Source organism: Poeciliopsis prolifica, unplaced genomic scaffold (assembly GCF_027474105.1).
Source record: "Poeciliopsis prolifica strain line A6 unplaced genomic scaffold, Auburn_PproV2 SCAFFOLD102, whole genome shotgun sequence".
NCBI classification, from domain to species: domain Eukaryota; kingdom Metazoa; phylum Chordata; class Actinopteri; order Cyprinodontiformes; family Poeciliidae; genus Poeciliopsis; species Poeciliopsis prolifica.
Genome location: NW_026562477.1, coordinates 276,248 through 297,620, shown reverse-complemented (window position 1 = coordinate 297,620; position 21,373 = coordinate 276,248).

Below are 21,373 nucleotides of genomic sequence, written 5' to 3'. Positions count from 1 at the left end.
CTGAAGCTCATATGACGACTTCTTGCAGAGTGGATCAGAGGTTTCCTGGCCACATCATGAAACCTCCATGTAGCAACACAGGTCATTATGTTGGTTCTGTCACTTTGAGCCAAATGACTCACACCACCAGATTCATAATGAAGCTGAGCCGGCTGCTGGGGTTCGTCCACTTCTGGGTTCACTTTCTGCCGACTCCGTCTGGTTATTCATATCGCTCAGGGTTTAGGAAAGCAGAACGGACCTGGTTTACCTTTCTTGGTATCTTTGGCCCGTTAGAGGAGGATGCTAACAGCAACATCCATCATTTGCTTTGGCTCACCTGGACTCTCTTCTACTGTGTCCTGGGAGAAAAGCCAAGACGTCTCCGGCCTTCAGTGTCTTTGTTCAACATAGCAGAGATTGGTTTCCAGCTGGTGAGAGTTCAGGACTCAACATTATCCTTCATCACCAAACTGCAGCCCAAATCAATTCAGTTCAGTTGTGGCTTTAAGGATTCATCATAGGATGGCGTCAACGAATGATTAATGATCACCTTAATGCTGTCATTGAAAATATAAAGATCTACTCAGCAGGAGTTTGTGGACTGTTGGGAAAATTAAATGTCTGGAAATCCAGTATTAGTGGTTTGATTCCAACTTCATCAAGCATGTTGTGCCCTTTGGCAAGGCACGTCAAGCCCATGTCACCTGTCTGTCTGTGCAGCAGTATTAAAGCGGTTAAAGCGCTCTGACCGGTCGGTGTGATTAGCTCAGATCATTTTTGTTTTTCAAAAACTCAAATTTTGAATCTAAATCGATAGGAAGTTAAAAAATGAGTTCAGCTTTCTGGCTACTCCTAATGTTGATGTGAATCACTGAAGAATAGTTCAAATATTTTATTATGGTTCCAATAAAATAAGTAGGAAGACAATAAATATTGTTTCCATGTTCCAGAATATAATCCTTGCATCAATGTAAAGGTCAGTGATACTGTGTTAATATAACACACACTGTGTTCAGAAAAAACTTTTTGCAAACTCAACGGTTTGTTGTGCCTGATAAAAGCAGCGACAAGTTTCTGGAGTTGTATGTTTGGTGAAATTCCTGATCATCTCTAAAAGTCTCGATTGGACCGCTGGGGTCAGAATGGGACATCCATGATGAAAATCCATGATGAAAATCCATGATGAAAATCCATGATGAAAATCCATGTGTCTCTGCAGTAAAACATCATTCAGTGTTCTGACTGGCAACCAGAGACAGTTACTAACCCACACAGGAAGGAGAAACCTCACATCATTATCATTATAAGCTGCGTCAGTGTGAGTTGGTCGCTCAGGAAGGGCCGTTCTCACAGACATGAGTGATGTAGAGCAGCAGCCAGACATTAATACCCTGCAGGTTCTGGAGCCCAAAATAATAAAAGGTTTTACTTATTGTACGTTGACTTATTGACAACAGTTGGAGACTTTTCAGCGACAGAAACCGAACGACAGAAATGAGGGGCGTTCTGTTGGTTTGGTGTGAAAGGTGGAAGTTTCAGAGTGAAACGTCGCTCAGAGAGCAGAAATGACTGATTTCTGCTGGGAACCGACGATCCGTCTGCCTGCAGCGCCGTTCTGGGGAACGTTATTAATCAGAGCCGTGGATGCTGCTGACATTCAGCTTCCACAACAGATCTCTTTGGGTGACACAGTAATCATAAATATCCTGAGTTTTATCTCATACATTTTAACTGTTGTGCGGCGGTCGGACGCTCCCCGGTGCGGCCCAGAAATCCCCTGCCTCCACCCTGTTTCTCCAGAGTGTGAGGTAATTACCTCCCCATGAATTCACTGATGACTAGATCTGCAACAGATATGATAAAAATAGCTGACAGGGAATTTGACATAATAGCCACATTGTCTCATGGAGAAAGGAGCTCCTAATGAATTCAGATGAGGCTCAACTCCATAATTACCTCCGTGTCATTCAGATGAGGTGGGATAAGGCGTTTTGTTTGTAAAGGCTGCTGCTGCTGTTTGCTGAGCAAAAGTGACTCGCTGGCGACTTTTGGACAACCTTGCTGTGAAGTTTATGATGACTTTGTCAGGACTGAAAACGCTGTTCTGCAAGATATCCCTGGAAGATAATCGAATGGAGTCTGGTGATCGCTCTGTGGCGGCGTCTTTAAAAGCAGCTGTTAGTTCAATCCAATTCCCAGCTGTGGGCCCCGATTATGGGCCCGAAGAAAAGTTCAAGACTGACGAACAAAACGATTCCTTAATCCTCAGAAGCTGCTTGAGGTGGCCAGAGATGGGAATACTTCTGCAAAGGAAAGTCTGCAGCCTTTTAACAAGCTTTTAATTTATTTTTTTGGACCAAAAATGCTTTTCAGCGAACACATTAACAGCCCCCCTGAGTGTATTAAGTGGAGAGCTGTGCTGAATATGATCAAGGTTAAGGGCTTTCATGTTGGTGCTTTATGGGTCAGTTTTTCCAGCCAAGGTCAGGCTGGATCTGAATTACTCCCACAGGTATGTTTGGCTACATTAATTGCATTATAATTCTTATCAGAGCTGACCTGTAAAAGCCAAAGCCTCACTTAGAAAATGAGCGTCCTGGGCTTTGTGTTGTCCTGTAAAAACGGGCAGAAAGAATCGGCTGCTGGCTGTTTACTGTCAGGAGGATGCAGCGTTGGTTCGTCCTCCACACACTGCAGAGGGAATCTTATCAGAGGCTGCAGGGATCTGCTACCTCAGCCGTTTCTGGAGCCGCGGCGAGCCGCTCCATAATACACCGTCCTCTGAGGGTTTCATTCGGAGAACAAACCTGTAATTATCTCCTCGTGTTGTAACGACAAAGAGAAAAATGCTTTGGTGGCTCACTCCACAGAGCAATAATTGGAGCAGAGAAAGAACATGTTGCGCTGTGTCATAAGCATAAATCTTAAGGGTTTTGCATAGAAAAGAGATGAGAGGCATATTTTATACCAACTTCTTGCAACTTCATGTTTTTAGAAACTCTTCTGAGATTAACTGCAGAGGATAAATGTTTCCATACTAAAACATGTCCATGTTTTTTACTCATGGCTTCCTGCTGACAGTCGTTCTGTCTCTGGTCACATTAACGCAGGAGGAGAATGTGGCCAATATCTGATCCTGTTGCTCAAACGCAACCTGTGCCCATAAAGTGTCAGTCTGAACCCCCACTTCCATATGTGGGAGTAAATCAGATGTGCATCAGATTGTTCTTTAAGCTTCTCCACTCATGTTGGATTTAGTCCGACTGTCACATCATCGATGTGCCTCATAATTCTGCACCAGAAGAAACCAGAGACACTAAATATGGATGTAAACAACGACTGAAACCATCATTATGAACTTATGAAGTCCATCACATCACAGTCCCAACACTGAACAAGTCAAAATGAAATGTTATTCCTGCTTTCTTCAGAAAGTTCTTTGACTTGTTCTGATTTTGTAACAATATTGTTGGAAATTGTTGCTTGATAGATGGTGGCATCGGTTGGTGCTTCCATGACCGTGCAGCTGCGTCACTATGGGGTCATAAAACATTCACATCGAAGTCTGATTGCAGTGGCATCATTCAGCTGAACCACTGCAAGCATGAAGTGAATTCTGAATCTGTACTTTTGCATGTTAAAACAAAACATTGCATTAAAATGTAATGAATTAATCTTCTTAAAATAAACCTCTTACCGCCTTTGATTCTGTTTCTGTCAGAAAACTTAAATATGAAAATGACTGACCATAAAGGAAAAAATACAGATCCTAAGCAGGAGCCTTGAGGAACTCCACAGTTTGGAGGAGAAAATCTGACCCAGCTGGTCAGAACAACTTCTGCTTTACAAAAAGGATCATCATGGTTCACCGGGACGAAAGTCAAATCCAGTCAGATTAAAACAGCAGAATGGTCAGAGTTAAAAGCAGATCGTTAAAAACTTTCTGTTCTGTTTTAAAACCAAACTGAAATCCTAAAACGTGTTTTTTCCTCAGGCTGGAAGGTTTTACTGTCTGTCATTTCTCAGCTAAAGGCCTTCAGGAGTTTCTCTTCCTCAGTTCAACGGCAGAAGTAGAAGGTTTTCAAAAGTCAAACTTTACCTGACTCTATAAATGCCACTTTAGAGGTACAACCACTGCTTTCTATAAAACACCCATCAGTTACACGACCTCCCACACTTTTAAGAGTACCGTTTTCTGTAAAGTGGAGAGATCAAGCACAGACAGCCTGAGGGCGGTAATTCAGTTATATCTCTCTCAGGTGGAGAGGAGAGCTGGATCTTAAAGCCTCAGGATATCACTAAAGTTAGGAAATGACACTTGCAGCCCTGAGGGTCATTAGATGTAGAGGATAATTAATCTAACATGTCACGTCCGGCTTGTTAGCGCCGGCGCTCAAAGTAAAACAAACGACCATCAACATGCATCGTCCAGCCCAGCACTGTCAACAAGGATTCCTTAGAGGCTGGAATGGATGAAAAGGGGCTGGAATAATGAATAATTTATCATAGCAAATTAATTTCATGCTCCGCCAGCGTCCTGGACAACAGCACCGCGTGTGACATCCTGCAACGATTATGCAATTCTCCCTGTTGGACCGAGACTTTACGCTCCGGCTGGAGCCTGAAAAAGACTTTTGTGTTCAGTTGTGTGGTTAAGTCTTCTGCTATTAACAGGCCAGCTTTAATGCTCATGTTTATTTAATGGTTTATTAATAAGAACCCCGTGGTTGGTCTTTCTAATCAAATCTTGATTACGAGTCTAATCAGAATACATGTCTTAATTAGTCAGCAGGAGCAGAAACACTCAACTCCACACAGGAACCACAGAGCTGCTCTGCAGATCATTTAGAGAAACAGTCAGTCAGAAAACAGTCAGTCAGGTTACAGTCAGTCGGGTTACAGTCAGTCAGGTTACAGTCAGTCGGGTTACAGTCAGTCAGGTTACAGTCAGTCAGGTTACAGTCAGTCGGGTTACAGTCAGTCAGGTTACAGTCAGTCGGGTTACAGTCAGTCGGGTTACAGTCAGTCAGGTTACAGTCAGTCAGGTTACAGTCAGTCAGGTTACAGTCAGTCGGGTTACAGTCAGTCGGGTTACAGTCAGTCAGGTTTACAGTCAGTCAGGTTACAGTCAGTCAGGTTACAGTCAGTCGGGTTACAGTCAGTCAGGTTACAGTCAGTCAGGTTACAGTCAGTCGGGTTACAGTCAGTCGGGTTACAGTCAGTCAGGTTACAGTCAGTCGGGTTACAGTCAGTCGGGTTACAGTCAGTCATAAACAGTCAGTCAGGTTACAGTCAGTCGGGTTACAGTCAGTCAGGTTACAGTCAGTCGGGTTACAGTCAGTCGGGTTACAGTCAGTCAGGTTACAGTCAGTCGGGTTACAGTCAGTCGGGTTACAGTCAGTCATAAAACAGTCAGTCAGGTTACAGTCAGTCGGGTTACAGTCAGTCAGGTTACAGTCAGTCGGGTTACAGTCAGTCGGGTTACAGTCAGAATGATGGCCGCTGTTCGGTTTTCTGCCTTCTAAATAAAGGAACATTATTCTGCTCAGTTGTTCCCCCGTTTATTCTGGTTCAGGAAGGAAATGAACTCATGTGACATTTTGCTCAGCTTGGCTGCAAACTAGAGTTAAATTATGCACATTCATCCCAACATTAATAGTTTCCAGTGATTTAAAATTAAAATAATCTGTAATTGTGACATTAAGCAACGTTGATTATGACAGTAATGTTTGTTTTAGCTGCTTCACACGGGTAACTTCCTCCTTTACTTCCTACTCAAAGTTCTCTCGGCTCAGAGCAGTCGGGTCTGTTCACACTGAGCCTGGTTCGGTTCTGCTGGTTCGGTTCTGCTGGTTCGGTTCTGCTGGTTCGGTTCTGCTGGAGCCTTCCTGCTAAACGGGAGTCATTTGTTTCCACTGTCTCCACATGCTTGCTGATGTCTGGGAAGTCATTACGTTTGTTCATTTAGCCAAAATGAACTTGAATTTAAATTATTTTGACACTGAGAACCAATTTAAACCGGACATTATAATGTTGTATTTCACCCTTAGACATTGTATTCATGTTTATGTTTTATTTAGTTCTTGAAATAAAACCAAAATGCAAGGAGAGGAAATGGAACAGTTTCCCTTCACTTCAGAATAAGAGCATGAAGATAATCATTTCACAAAATCAAAAATTCTTATCAGTCGATAATTAAAAGTTCAACTCAGATGTCAAACTTTATTCTACTGAGAGTTTCAAAACAGGCAAGTAAATTAAAAGTTTTACAGTTTATATGGAAAAATGAAGTGAAGGGAATCAAAGAGTTAAATGTTTTTAAAGTTAGCAAAGTGCTGCATGAAAGACTAACTTGTGAAGGTGAAACTGCTGGGAGCTCTGCTCCTTGATGGCCTTTTGCCCAGAGTGGATGCTGGTTTGAAGATGATTTCATTTTGCACATTAACATTAATTTAGTGTTTGAACAATTAAACTAAGCAGCTGAAGGGGTCTCTGTGAATGTCGGGGTCCATGTAGCTGTTACAATAATTAATTGTTTTTTAGAAGCTAACGGTATTTGTGTGAAAACTTTTTGAACTTTTGCTGGAAGGTTTCAGCTCTTGTTCAGGTTTGACATTTTTCCAGTGTCACCAATGAGTCAAACTTGGTCACAGCTGTTAAATGAAGGAAGAATCAGTTCCTCACCAAAGTACATAAGAAGCCCCACAATTTTATTTTTGAATAAGAGACAACTGAGAGAAGCGACCCAGAAGTGTCAGAGTGGCTGCCATTACGAGAGACAGATGGAGTCTTACAGCTCAGGCAGGAAAGTGAAAACCGTTGTGGAAGTTTTTACAGCCGGTTTGGAGACGGATCTTCACTTCCTGCTCGTCTCACCAGCTCAATTTAGCTTCTGTCATTAAGGCTGAGGACTGGTTACCTCAAAACACAGTCAAACTGATGAAATCATCTTTGTTTCTGCAGACAAGAACCAGGGATCAATCAGAACCGGGGATAAATCGGAACCGGGGATCAATCAGAACCGGGGATCAATCAGAACCGGGGATAAATCGGAACCGGGGATAAATCGGAACCGGGGATAAATCGGAACCGGGGATAAATCGGAACCGGGGATAAATCAGAACCGGAGATAAATCAGAGGCTACAGAGAACAGATGTCTGGAGACATCGGCCACAACAGCAGCAATTCATTGTAATCTGAGAAAAGACGCTTCGTTTTTTTTCCTTGTAAAGTGTCCAATCAGATCTTTCCTTTAAAAAACATTTAATTTAACACATCAGTGAAATGAGACGAACTTCATGGAAACAAACGTATTCATCATCATTTTTTCACTTCACAGATGGACGGAGCTAAACGGAGGAAAAGATGCAGCAGAGGTCTGGAAACATTGACAACCAGACCTACTTACAACCAGAGCCAGAATAATATATTCCTCTGTTAGAACGGCCTAGTCAAAGTCCAGACCTACTTACAACCAGAGCCAGAATAATAATATTCCTCTGTTAGAACGGCCTAGTCAAAGTCCAGACCTACTTACAACCAGAGCCAGAATAATAATATTCCTCTGTTAGAACGGCCTAGTCAAAGTCCAGACCTACTTCCAACTGAGAGTCTGTGGCAGATCTGGAGCCGCGATGCTTAAAGGTCCAGTCGGATCGAGGTTTCACTGAGCAGAACGGAGAAAAGGTTTTCTGCTCATCACTCTGAGCTCTCAGATTTAAACCTGTGAAGAATTTTGAATCATTTTCTTCCAGTTTTGTGTTGATGAATAACATAAATTCCCAGTGAATTTGCTGCTTTCTCCTCTGCAGACGTTTCGCTGCGCGGTTCGGCCGCCGCTCTGTGACGGATGAGGCGGCGCTCTGACTCCAACATAACCTTTCAGGAATTAGATGATGTGGTGAGTTAACATGCTGTCGTTCCCTCCAGTCATGTTTGATCCACAGTCTGCGTCTCCGCCGGCCTTTTAGCTTCCAGAAGGTTCTGCTGTGAGCCGTCCGGACCCAGACCCGGCTGGACACAGACAGATACGAACATGAATATAATCCAATCCAGGCAGGACGTCTCCGAGCTGCGAGCGTTCTCCTTTATCTGGCCACCGACTGAGTCAGATCCAAATCTTTTTACGGTCGTCTGTGGCTGAACAGGTCCAATGTTTACCTCTCAGGTGAATAATGACACAGCAATAATGACATCAGAACCAGAGGTTCTGATTCAGAGTGGCTCCCTTCGGTCCTGATGAAATTACACGACTTCAAAAGTATTGATGGTGTTTTAACTTTTCTCTCGGTGTCGTATATCAGGATCTTCTGTGAAAGACAAACAGCAACATTTGTGAAGTGGAAGGAAAGAGATATTTGTTTCCAAAAAGTGAAAAACAGGTTACAGATTTTTTATGTTTTGCACAGTTGCCTTGACCCTGTTTGAAAAGGTCACTGGAATAAACCGTGATGAATTTCTGAGCTCAAATCCCAGAGGAGTTGGACAAAAAGCTCCATGGATGAGAAGGAGAAATTTAAAGTCATCTCTGCTTTCGGTCGTAACCGGGTCAAAGTCCAGTCAGGAACACATTTAAAGGGCCGGTGTTATGTATTCTCACATGCAGACATAGAGCCATTTTATAGCACCACCAAGTAATTACGTTACCTTCATTTATGAAACTCTTGTTCACATCAAACATGGCTTCGCAGTATGACACTTTAAAATTGGACTCTGTCTCTTTAAGAAGCTCCTATTCTGCCTTTACATTGTCATCACAGCAACACTTTTCCATGATGCCATTTACAACCGATCTTAGGAGCGTTGAATTAAAAAGTAGTTTGTAGTATTTTCTCAGGCAGTTCCACCAGCTGTTTGCTAATGGCTGCTGGCTAGTCTGCAGGAGCCGAGTGTGGGCAGGCTGGGCTCTCACCTGCAGAGAGCAGCAGAGGAGCAACTCTGGGTAAATCAGTGGCTCTTTGTGACACAAAGTGCTGTATGGTTACCGTGGTGATTCAAGGATTTCTCAAACATGCATGAGAGTCAGAACATTTCAGGAGTTTTTTATGAGAATGACATTAAAGAACGATGTTTTAATGAAACTGTGAAGGAAGGCATGCTATGAAGCTTACCAAAAATTGGCTGCGCTGTAAACAACCATCTCCCACTCAAAGCCAGACGCTCCGGGTCGAATGACATCAGCAGTGAAATGTCAGGATCGTTCCTCTGGCTCAGACTTTAATATCTCAGTATTTGGAAGCGTGGCCAACATGGACTGAATGTTTCTGTTCACTTCCCTAAAACTACAGGAAGACTGCAATGCTAACAGAGCAGGAGCGTGACATCATCGTTCACGTCTCCTTCTATTCACTGATTGGCCAGGATGAAATTAGAAATGGAGCTCAATGGGAGAAATCCAGGATGGAGAACCGAACGGAGATGAGAATCGAGGAGAAAAGTGAAGGAAGGCAGAAGAAGAATCATTTAGAGGAAGAATTTCCTCTTGAAGCCAAAGGACTCTGAGGATGAGTGAACAGAAATGCACATCAGATCTTATCTTTTATTTTACAATCATCCACAACTTGTGCATAATCACATAAAATCCCCAACAATTTTAATTAGCAATATGACAAAACATGAAAAGCTGGAGGCGAATGGACGCCTTGTAAGGTACAGTCTGAGATTCCAGCTGGAGGAGAAAGAAATGCTCAACATAGAGAAGGAAAACAGTAACTCACTTATTAAAACTAATTTTTTATGTTTTGCACAGTTGCCTTGACCCTGTTTGAAAAGGTCACTGGAATAAACCTTGATGAATTTCTCACAGTCCTGAATAAACGACCTCCTGCTTTATGGAAATGCGTTTAATTGCAATAAAACTATGAATGTTGAAATGAGAATTCTTAACTGCCTCCAGCTAACTTGTTCCGAATACCTATAACCTAATAAACCTGCTTACGCATATTAAATTCATGCCATTTAGAGTTCATTATGATAATCTATAAGTAAGAAGAAGACTGTTTTGTTTCCACAGCAACCGTTTTATAATAAACCGGCAGATAGGAACATCAGAGCCAAAATCCACGCAGGTGACATTATTGTGTATTCATGAACAGACGCGTCCTGCCGGCAGCAGGACGCCGAGGGGGCGGTGCGTGTTTCATATGAGGAATCGACGTTTTGGGAGTTCGTGACCTTTCTGCTGATCCGCCCATTGCTGTGAATGACAAGAGCATTGATTCCTGTAGTCAGTGCTTTGTTGCCACATTACAGGTGAGCGCGGCGGCGGCGGCGGCGGCGGGGCGGAGCGGCGCGGCGGCAGGGCCGCGGGGCGTCAGGGCAGCAGCGCGGCGGCGGCAGCGCGGCGGCGGCAGGGCGGCGCGGCGTAGCGGCGGGGCGGCAGCAGCGCTGGAGGAGGAAACGACCGCAGACACAAACCGCCACAAATTCACCATCTGCTTTAAAAATCCTTCCACAGCTGCTGATGCTGCGCCTCTCAGATCAGCTGCTTAACTGGAAACGAGGTTTTTTGCTCTGTCTTAAACTCCATTTAGCAGCATTAAAACAGAGAATTAATCATCTATATCACAGAAAGCATATTTCTGTCATGTTGTGCACTCCAACCACCCTGCAGGGTTTTCTCTGATGAGACTCTTCGTGTCCCACTGTGGACAGAAGCAGGCGTAACGGAGGACATGGCTTCCACTGACAGCTCTCCACTCAGTCCTCATTAGCAAAGAGGGCCAATAATTTATGACTTGGGACTGATTTGCTCAGAATCTGAAGACGATTTCCTCTTTACATTCATGTCCAGCTTGTTGCACCGTGTGTTGAATGGACCGCGCTCCGCCCCGTCTCTCTCACCACCAAATCATTTCATGAACCTCGAAAATGGTTTTCATGCAATCTTTGACCTTTCCAAATGCTTCCCACCTCTGCTCGGCTCCCCAGGGAGCCTTGTCAGCTCTGCAGCCCCAGGCGTCATCAAAGCCCTTGTGCAGAATATCTGACATGGAAGCACCTTCTGCCATGCTCTGCAGGCTCTGCACCCGCCAATGATCGCTGGAAAATGTTCTGCTAGTTTAGCTCTGCAGGTAGTAATGAGAGCCCCGTTCTCTTCCCCAAAGACTTGGCTCTGCTCAGAGGCTTTCTTCTTCTGCGTCATTCTCTTGGCTGCTGTTGGAGGTGAGCTGACGGTGATGCAGCTAACTAACAGGACCCCATGAGGATCACAGACACTTCTGGACAGGAAATCAGGCACAAGCTTCATTCTACTTGATTTCTCTGAGAAGAGCAAGAAAACAGTCATAATCATTTGTTATGTGATCCTTTACTTTCTATCATTTTCAATTTGTGTTTTTTATTATCTGAAGAAAACTGATAACTAAAAGTCTATTTCTTAATTCTCTGGGATATTTGAGTTTCACAGAATGACTCCGGTTCAGATTTTCTTTTCTATTCATGCTGAAGGACAGCAGAGCTCTGCTGGAGCCACCAGGTATGCAGCATAAAATGGATCTTTTTATTCAAATCTTTAATGTAATAATAAGCATTCATCATCATGTTTCATATTCAGCTGCAATCCCAGCAAGTATCTGACCAGGTGCATCTTTCTGAGCCTGAGGGCCTCAGACATTCACTGAAGACTAGAAGCACCAAACCAAAACGACGAGCCAAAGCAGAGATGCTGCAGCCTGGATTCCTCTCATATTCATTAGGCTGAGCTCACACTGTGGCGATCAGGCCAGGCATTCACGCTGATAACAGCAGAGATACGCAGGTCTGCCCCCATATGCTCTCACTAATGAGGTCAGGCTGAGCCAGAGAGGTCCAGCTGCCTTATAATAAGCCTTCATGTTTGTGTATGCTAATGATCTAGCTGCTAATAATCTAATTTAGAAACCTGTCAACACTTCAACTACTCCTACTGATTATGCTGCAATGCATCCCATTCTAAATACAGCATAGGTGCAGTTCAACACTTCAGGGAGGCGTTTAGTTGGAGGCATCAGCAGCAGCAGGTCAAGCAGGCTATGTTTACATCCACAGTAATGTTCTAATATTAACCTCTTTCAGACGCTGCTTTGAATGAGAGCCAGGAAGTCAAAACAAGTTTATCACTATAACCCATATAAGGACATGCAGGAAGTAGCTGCAGTTCCATGTTTCCATGTCTGAGCCAGAGCAGGATGATCATATGATCCTCATATAAACTGTCGTATGTTTAAGTGTCTCCTCTGCTTTGCCCCTCCCACTCCGACTCCCTCAGGTGATCAGGTTCTGATCACCTGACCCAGACGGTCGCCTCTTCCTTCCTCACATCTGAAACTGACTCTGAACCCTGATCACTGCTTCACATCTGAACATTTCATTAAAAATCTGAGTTATGATATTGCATCTGAGTTGCAGACCAGCCAACAACTCAGGATTTTCTTCTGACACTTTTCCCGACGTAAACAACTTCAGCTGCTTAGCAACAATCAATGAAATGAAAAAAAATGGCCAAACAGGAAATAATACAAAATTTCCCCAAAAGCAAATCACATTTAGGATGATTTATTTAACCAATCAGTTTAATGTATCAGTACATAAAAGATACTTAATGGTTCACTGCTGCACCAAGGAGGAAAGTTTATTATTCAGGATTAGATTGATTCATTCAAACCTCCATCAAATATGGATCTTTAGTTCTATATCATTTATGGGAAATGTTGTTAACTTCCTGCATTTCTGCACTCAAGGTTTCCCACCTAGGAAGGAAGGAAGGAAGGATGGATGGGTGGATGGTTAGGGGTTAAACCCTAACCATGATTGCCGGGGCATGGTTCCCTTGGCAACAGATTGACCTTTCAGAGAGGTCAGACTTTGTGATGGTCACTTATTTATTTCTGGTTAATTACTAGTAGTTTGTTCATCACTAGTTACCTGGTCGTTGCAGGTTACCTGACTAATACTAGTTACTTGTTTGTTTCTGGTTTTTTGTTGATTAGAATTTATTTTAAAACCATGATTTTAACCTTCAGGGTCTTGCAGTTTTTTGGTTTTTTAGATTGTTTCATGAATGCTTGCTAACCTGCGGCTTACAGTGAGGTGATGTCTGAGTCTCAGACCGTTCTGGACCGGAACCCAGTGGACGTCCTCCTACGTTGTGACCGGTTTCTCCACAAACCCCGGGCTCCTGTTTCATCACCTGAGCAGCAGAAACCATCAAAGATCCAAACGTTACATTTCAGCTCCCAGTTTGTCCCCAGGCCAGAGAGCCATGTAACTAAATTACTTTGACAACAGCAGTATTGACATTTCTCAAAGCAGAGCATGATAAAGTGATTTAAAAGCGGTCCCGTAAGCATGTTTCCCTCCAGCATCTGATTGGTGGAAAAAGGCAAATACAGCAGGTCATTGAGCTGTTGAAACCAAAGCGCTGATTCAGTAAAAAGAAAACCAAGTTAAAGAGAGAAAAAATAGTTTTAAGCTTGAAAAATGAGGCAGAAGCTGAAATATGCTTTCTGTTTTGCGCGTTCTTCAGTGACAGCGGCGTGTTTGAGTGATCTCCATCAGGGTGAAGCTGCACCGCTCCCCGCTCTCTCCTGTCCTGCTCCGGCTTTAAATCAACCCCTAAATTGCCTACTTTCCCCAAAATGGAGACAAAACAGCCTTTCTGCAGAGCTATTATGATGCCAGTGATTAGTTATTCCATTTGGTGTGCTCTGACCCATTGCACATATTCAGCTCCTCATTGCACCACTTCATTTTAGCGTCCCTCCTCTGATCGCCTAATGTGTCACTGCTCTCATGTTTGCCTCCAGCCATTAATCACTGAGTTTTTTCTCTCCTGCTGCAGAACAGAAGCTGGTTTCTTCCCCTGCTGCTGGTTTCTGTGTGTTTAGTTCAATCTCTGCCTCTGGATGCTCAGATCAGATCTTCACTCATTCTGCAAACATCTCAAACTTCATTAGTGATGACGAGCCGCTCTCTGCTTGGTGGCCATTTACAGCGGTGAGGCTGTGAGGTCCTGAATTATACATGATTTAATTAAACCGATTCACCGGTTGATTCGGAGAGCACAAAGGAAATTAGATTCCTAACAGGAGATGTCCTGCCACGCCTTTTCACTCTAAGATTAGCATTGTGCTGCTGCTTTGTGCTGCTGCTTTGTGCTTCCAACAATAACAGTTAAAGCTCAGTGGTTGTTAGATAATGAGGAAAAAGTGCTGAATTTAAACTTCCAGAGTCGCCAGTGAAAGGATTCGGCTCCATTTAGGACGAACAAAACAATTGTACATCGGTCCCAAAATGAGAACTGATACTTTCTCCTCCGTCCCCAGCTGTTCCCACCTGCTACTGATATCATTTCCCTGCTGATGGGGCGTGAGCGGCGCCGATGAGCCGGAGTCGTGACGTGACCTTTGATGGGGGTCTGCTGACCCTCATCTCCCTGCGCCGGCTCTGTGAGATGGAACAGCTGATGCTCAGGTATCTGCGCGGTAACGCCACGGCGGTCGCCATGATGTCGCTGCCAGCAGACAATAGTGAAGAAAAAAGATGCTTTCTAAATTGCGGTGCCTCCTTCAGTCAGCAACGTTGGTCAAATTCACATTGAATCGGCGGCGATTTGCTCACACAGCCGATTAGGGGAAATAAGCTCCTCAGCTTCCTGTGCAGAAACTGCACCAACGTTTCACTTCTGACCCTGCAGGTTATGTGACTCTTAAAGTTTCTGCTCCTCCCACCAGAGGGAAACTCCTTCACTTTGAATGTTCTGGATGTTTGCACCACTTCCTGTGTTGGAAAACAAGCAGAGCAGGAAGCAAACCTCTTCAAGAACTTAATCCCTGGAACTGAGACGCTGCAGCCATTGTTTCCGGCTGCCGTCGCTGCTTTGCTTTATGCCTCCAAAATAATGGGAAGCGGCTGCATAATGTAGGTTTGGAGCGCTTTGGGGCCAAGTCATTTCATATTTCATAACTGCAGGGAAACCAGCCAACACCAGACTTTAACCCACATGACCCTCTGCAGCTTTTACCTCTTGAGTTGTGTTATGTGTGCAATATAGAAATCTAAATAGTTTGTCTCCAATTTCCAAGAGATACTTTTCCTTTCCACTGTGACCCCGTGCATTCTCAGAGTGAGGGACTGAACATGCAATCAACTGTCCACTGTCACCACATGCTTGTTAAGGAGGGATTGCTGAAAAGTAAGTCGCTGGATGTTCGTCCAGTTGGACATGAACAGATGATTACATGTAAAGTGTGACTGACTGAATCTGAACTGAATTCTGAAACAAATCATTTTCAGAAATAAAAACTGCAGCACAAATAAATCCAATTCTTCTCATTCGTTCCTTTGGATTCTTATTCTTTGTTCTTTCTTGGTTTGTTGTGTTGGATCAGAGCTCGACTTTCGTTTTTGGTCCAGTTAAAGCAGCTGACAGTCAGCTGGTTGTTCGACTGACGGATCCGACTGCTGTTGACCTTCTGCTGTTTGTTCCTCACCTTCAACATTTCAATGCATTTTCCTGCAATAAGTGACTCTCCACTTGGCATTTCAATGCACTTCCTCCACAGATTTTGACTAAAACCAAAGTTAATGACTTTCTGTGGTCGTGCTGGACAGTGCTGACCGGTCCGGTCCGCTCCGGTCCGGTCCAGTCCGGTCCGCTCCGGTCCGGTCGGGTCCGGCTGCTGGTCGAAAGTGTTCCCGTCCAACACATTTGATTCAAATGGCTGATTTACTTTCTAAGTGTCTCTTTGGCTCCTGCAGATGATGATCCAAAATCATGCAGGACATCAGGCAAAGAAAAGGAGAAACTCATCTGATGCCCAGCAGCACTTAAACGGTCAGAATGTGAATAAACATGTAAATCTAATATCGCTGAGAATTTTTAAAACATCATTTTTGTCTGCGGACGGAGGTGGAGCAGACAGTAACTCCTCCACTTGTCTGTTAAAATGTCTCCAGTGGTTCCAATGGTGCCGGTCGCACCATCAGTGAGTCGGAACCTGAGCGGGAAAATGGCTATTCTCATATTAATTGTTCGAACCACAGCTGGCTTTTCAGCACAACTGCACCATAAAACATCTGCAGATGAAACAATGCAATTATCGACCATCTGGAACAATAACGCAGGAGAACCGATATGATTAACGCCGACACAAACAGATGGGTGCATGTTGGATCTGTTCAACAAGGAGACACCAGGCAGACTGGAGGCAGACTGGAGGTAGACTGGAGGCAAACTGGAGGCAGACTGGAGGCAAACTGGAGGCAAACTGGAGGCAGACTGGAGGCAAACTGGAGGCAGACTGGAGGCAGATTGGAGGCAGACTGGAGGCAGACTGGAGGCAGATTGGAGGCAGACTGGAGGCAGACTGGCGGCAGACTGGAGGTAGACTGGCGGCAGACTGGAGGCAAATTGGAGGCAGACTGGAGGCCGACTGGAGGCAAACTGGAGGCAGATTGGAGGCAGACTGGAGGCAAACTGGAGGCAGACTGGAGGCAAACTGAAGGCAAACTGGAGGCAGACTGGAGGCAAACTGGAGGCAAACTGGAGGCAGACTGGAGGCAGACTGGAGGCAAACTGGAGGCAAACTGGAGGCCGACTGGAGGCAAACTGGAGGCAGATTGGAGGCAGACTGGAGGCAAACTGGAGGCAGACTGGAGGCAAACTGAAGGCAAACTGGAGGCAGACTGGAGGCAAACTGGAGGCAAACTGGAGGCAGACTGGAGGCAGACTGGAGGCAAACTGAAGGCAAACTGGAGGCAAACTGGAGGCAGACTGGAAGCAAACTGGAGGCAAACTGGAGGCAGACTGGAGGCAAACTGAAGGCAAACTGGAGGCAAACTGAAGGCAAACTGGAGGCAAACTGGAGGCAGATTGGAGGCAGACTGGAGGCAGACTGGCGGCAGACTGGAGGTAGACTGGCGGCAGACTGGAGGCAAATTGGAGGCAGACTGGAGGCCGACTGGAGGCAAACTGGAGGCAGATTGGAGGCAAACTGGAGGCAGACTGGAGGCAAATTGGAGGCAGACTGGCGGCAGACTGGAGGCAGATTGGAGGCAGACTGGAGGCAAACTGGAGGCAGACTGGAGGCAAACTGGAGGCAGACTGGCGGCAGACTGGAGGTAGACTGGCGGCAGACTGGAGGCAAACTGGAGGCAGACTGGCGGCAGACTGGAGGTAGACTGGCGGCAGACTGGAGGCAGATTGGAGGCAGACTGGAGGCAGACTGGAGGCAGACTGGAGGCAAACTGGAGGCAGACTGGAGGCAAACTGGAGGCAGACTGGTGACAGACTGTCGGCAGACTGGCAGCAAACTGTAGGCAGTCTGGAGGCAGATTGGAGGCAAACTGGAGGCAAACTGAAGGCAAACTGGAGGCAAACTGGCGGCAGACTGGAGGTAAACTGGAGGCAGATGGAGGCAGACTGGCGATAGATTGGAGAAGGACTGGCGGCAGACTGGCGGCAAACTGAAGGCAAACTGGAGGCAAACTGAAGGCAAACTGGCGGCAGACTGGAGGTAAACTGGAGACAGATGGAGGCAGACTGCTGACAGACTGGAGGCAAACTGGAGACAGACTGGAGGCAGACTGGAGGCAAACTGGAGGCAGACTGGAGGCAAACTGGAGACAGACTGGAGGTAGACTGGTGACAGACTGGAGGCAGACTGGCAGCAGACTGGAGGCAAACTGTAGGCAGACTGGAGGCAGACTGGCGACAGACTGGAGGTAAACTGGAGACAGACTGGAGGCAGACTGCTGACAGACTGGAGGCAAACTGGAGACAGACTGGAGGCAGACTGGAGGCAAACTGTAGGCAGACTGGAGGCAGACTGGCGACAGACTGGAGGCGGACTGGCGGCAGACTGGAGGCAAACTGAAGGCAAACTGGAGGCAAACTGGCGGCAGACTGGAGGCAGACTGGAGGCAAACTGGAGGCAGACTGGAGGCAAACTGGAGACAGACTGGAGGCAGACTGGAGGCAAACTGGAGGCAGACTGGAGGCAGACTGGAGGCAAACTGGAGGCAGACTGGAGGCAGACTGGAGGCAAACTGGAGGCAGACTGGAGGCAGACTGGAGGCAGACTGGAGGCAAACTGGAGGCAGACTGGAGGCAAATTGGAGGCAGACTGGAGGCAAACTGGAGGCAGACTGGAGGCAGACTGGAGGCAAATTGGAGCAGACTGGAGGCAGACTGGAGGCAAACTGGAGGCAGACTGGAGGCAGATTGGAGGCAGACTGGAGGCAAACTGGAGGCAGACTGGAGGCAAATTGGAGGCAGACTGGAGGCAAACTGGAGGCAGACTGGAGGCAAACTGGAGGCAACAGACTGGAGGCAAACTGGAGGCAGACTGGAGGCAAACTGGAGGCAGACTGGAGGCAAACTGGAGACAGACTGGAGGCAGACTGGTGACAGACTGGCGGCAGACTGGCAGCAGACTGGCGGCAAACTGTAGGCAGTCTGGAGGCAAACTGTAGGCAGTCTGGAGGCAGATTGGAGGCAAACTGGAGGCAAACTGAAGGCAAACTGGAGGCAAACTGGCGGCAGACTGGAGGCAGACTGGAGGCAAACTGGAGGCAGACTGGAGGCAAACTGGAGGCAGACTGGAGGCAGACTGGAGGCAGACTGGAGGCAAACTGGAGGCAGACTGGAGGCAGACTGGAGGCAGACTGGAGGCAAACTGGAGGCAGACTGGAGGCAGACTGGAGGCAGACTGGAGGCAAACTGGAGGCAGACTGGAGGCAAATTGGAGGCAGACTGGAGGCAAACTGGAGGCAGACTGGAGGCAAACTGGAGGCAGACTGGAGGCAAACTGGAGACAGACTGGAGGCAGACTGGTGACAGACTGGCGGCAGACTGGCAGCAGACTGGCGGCAAACTGTAGGCAGTCTGGAGGCAAACTGTAGGCAGTCTGGAGGCAGATTGGAGGCAAACTGGTGGCAAACTGAAGGCAAACTGGAGGCAAACTGGCGGCAGACTGGAGGTAAACTGGAGGCAGACTGGAGGCAGACTGGCGACAGACTGGAGGCGGACTGGCGGCAAACTGTAGGCAGTCTGTAGGCAGTCTGGAGGCAAACTGTAGGCAGTCTGGAGGCAGATTGGAGGCAAACTGGAGGCAAACTGGCGGCAAACTGGAGGTAGACTGGCAGCAGACTGGAGGCAAACTGAAGACAGACTGGAGGCAGACTGCTGACAGACTGGGGCAAACTGGAGACAGACTGGAGGCAGACTGGAGGCAAACTGGAGGCAGACTGGAGGCAAACTGGAGACAGACTGGAGGTAGACTGGTGACAGACTGGAGGCAGACTGGAGGCGGACTGGCGGCAAACTGTAGGCAGTCTGGAGGCAGATTGGAGGCAAACTGAAAGCAAACTGGAGGCAAACTGGAGGCAAACTGAAGGCAAACTGGAGGTAAACTGGAGGCAGACTGGAGGCGGACTGGCGGCAGACTGGCGGCAAACTGTAGGCAGTCTGGAGGCAGACTGGAGGCAAACTGAAGGCAAACTGGAGGCAAACTGGCGGCAGACTGGAGGTAGACTGGCAGCAGACTGGAGGCAAACTGGCGGCAGACTGGAGGCAGACTGGAGGCAGACTGGCGGCAGACTGAAGGTGTCTGCGCTGCAGCGCGACACCAGCAGGTCCACATGAAGAGATCAACAGGCTGTTTGGATCCAATTGGCCCGATTAAATGAGTTGTCAGCGTGGAGCGAATGAATGAGCTCAATAATGGTGTCAGAGAGCTGCATGCTGGAGGCCTTACCTTTGTTAATGAGCACACAATCAATTATCAATTAGAAAGTTTTTCTCGCTCCGACTTAACTGATTATCCGACATGAAGGCAGATTCCTGCAGGATCAGTGTCTGCCTCCCGGCCCGAAGCAGAGAGTCTGCAGGTTTTGTTTAGACTCAGACTAATGATCCAGGAGCTGAAGACGGGAGACGGATGAGCTTCTGAAGCTGTTGACATGTTTATGCATTCGACTGAGTTCAGCCTCACCGGGATGAAAACAGTGGAGCAGCAGCAGGTTCAGGGCGACATCTGATGTTTTCTGACCTGCAGACTGTCCGGGCGGTTCTGTTCACAAGCTCTTTCATGGAAGTCTCGGTTATAAAACATATTATTTCTCTGCTACTTTGTGGTTTTGGATGACCTACTTCTGCTTTCTGCAGAGCTCTACCTGATGTTCTGTTTGACTTTACTCTGGTTTTATGCATTTATTTCATGTTTTTATGCCGTTTAGTTTGTTGCTGTTTGTCTCAGGATTCAGTCACATGATCTGAAGTGATAATAACTTTTATTGTTACCATGTTGCAAAGCATCAGAGGGAAAGTCTGTGGCAGAAAGAGATGAATATCAGTAAATATGCAGGAGTGAGTAAAGCAGGTAAATGTCCTTCATTTTCCTGCATGTAATCAGGAAACATTTAGTAAGTCACAAAGAACCTTCAGAGTATAAAATAGTTCAATATTTGTCCCTCATTCAGAAAATGAAACTCATGTAGATTTATCACAAAGAGGAAAATATTTCATACATTAATTTTCAGATATGTTGATTAAATCTAACAACATTTTAATTACTCATGAATTATAATATTATATGAGCTCATTAAAAAGGATAGTTATGTTATCTCTACAGTAAAGACTCTGTTTCTGAATAGTTGGATTATCTGAATAGTTGGATTATCTGAATAGTTGGATTATCTGAATGGTTGGATTATCTGAATGGTTGGATTATCTGAATAGTTGGATTATCTGAATAGTTTGTTTCCATTTGGTGGAGAAGGAAGTTGCGCTCAGTGTCTTCTGAGGATTTTCTGTCGTTTCCTTCAGTGGTGCTTGTTGCAGCGCCCCCACAGGCCGGGAGGGGAACAGGCTGGAACGGTTTTGGTGGGTGTGACTCAGAGCCGGGAAACAGAACCACAGCAGCTGGAAATGGAAGAAATGTTGCATTTTCAACATCTTAAGCATGAAACTCAGGAGGAAATACAGAACGCTAGAACTAAACAAACCCCAGATTAATTATGGCGTCACTCTGACTGAAGTCTGGCTGCAGGTCAGAAGTTCATGCTCAGACCTTCAGCTCCAGGATTTGATTCTGGATATGAAAATGCGTCTTTTCTCCAGCAGAGGAATGCAGACAGCGAAGCTCCGCTGTCATTTCAGCGGGTAATTTAGAAGAGGAGCGGGGTTATGGCTGCTGGTAGGCTGATGATATCACTGATGCACACATTCTGTAGATGAGTCTGACATTTAAACCAGACATGCCTTTCACTGAAGCCGACAGTTGTGGTAAATAATCAGATTCATTTGTAGGCTGAGGAGAATCTGCCAGCTTTGACGGCTTTATGTCTTCAAAAAGTTGCTTCAAGTAAAAAGTTGGCATCTTCACTTTATTTGATCTGCAAAGTGTCTTA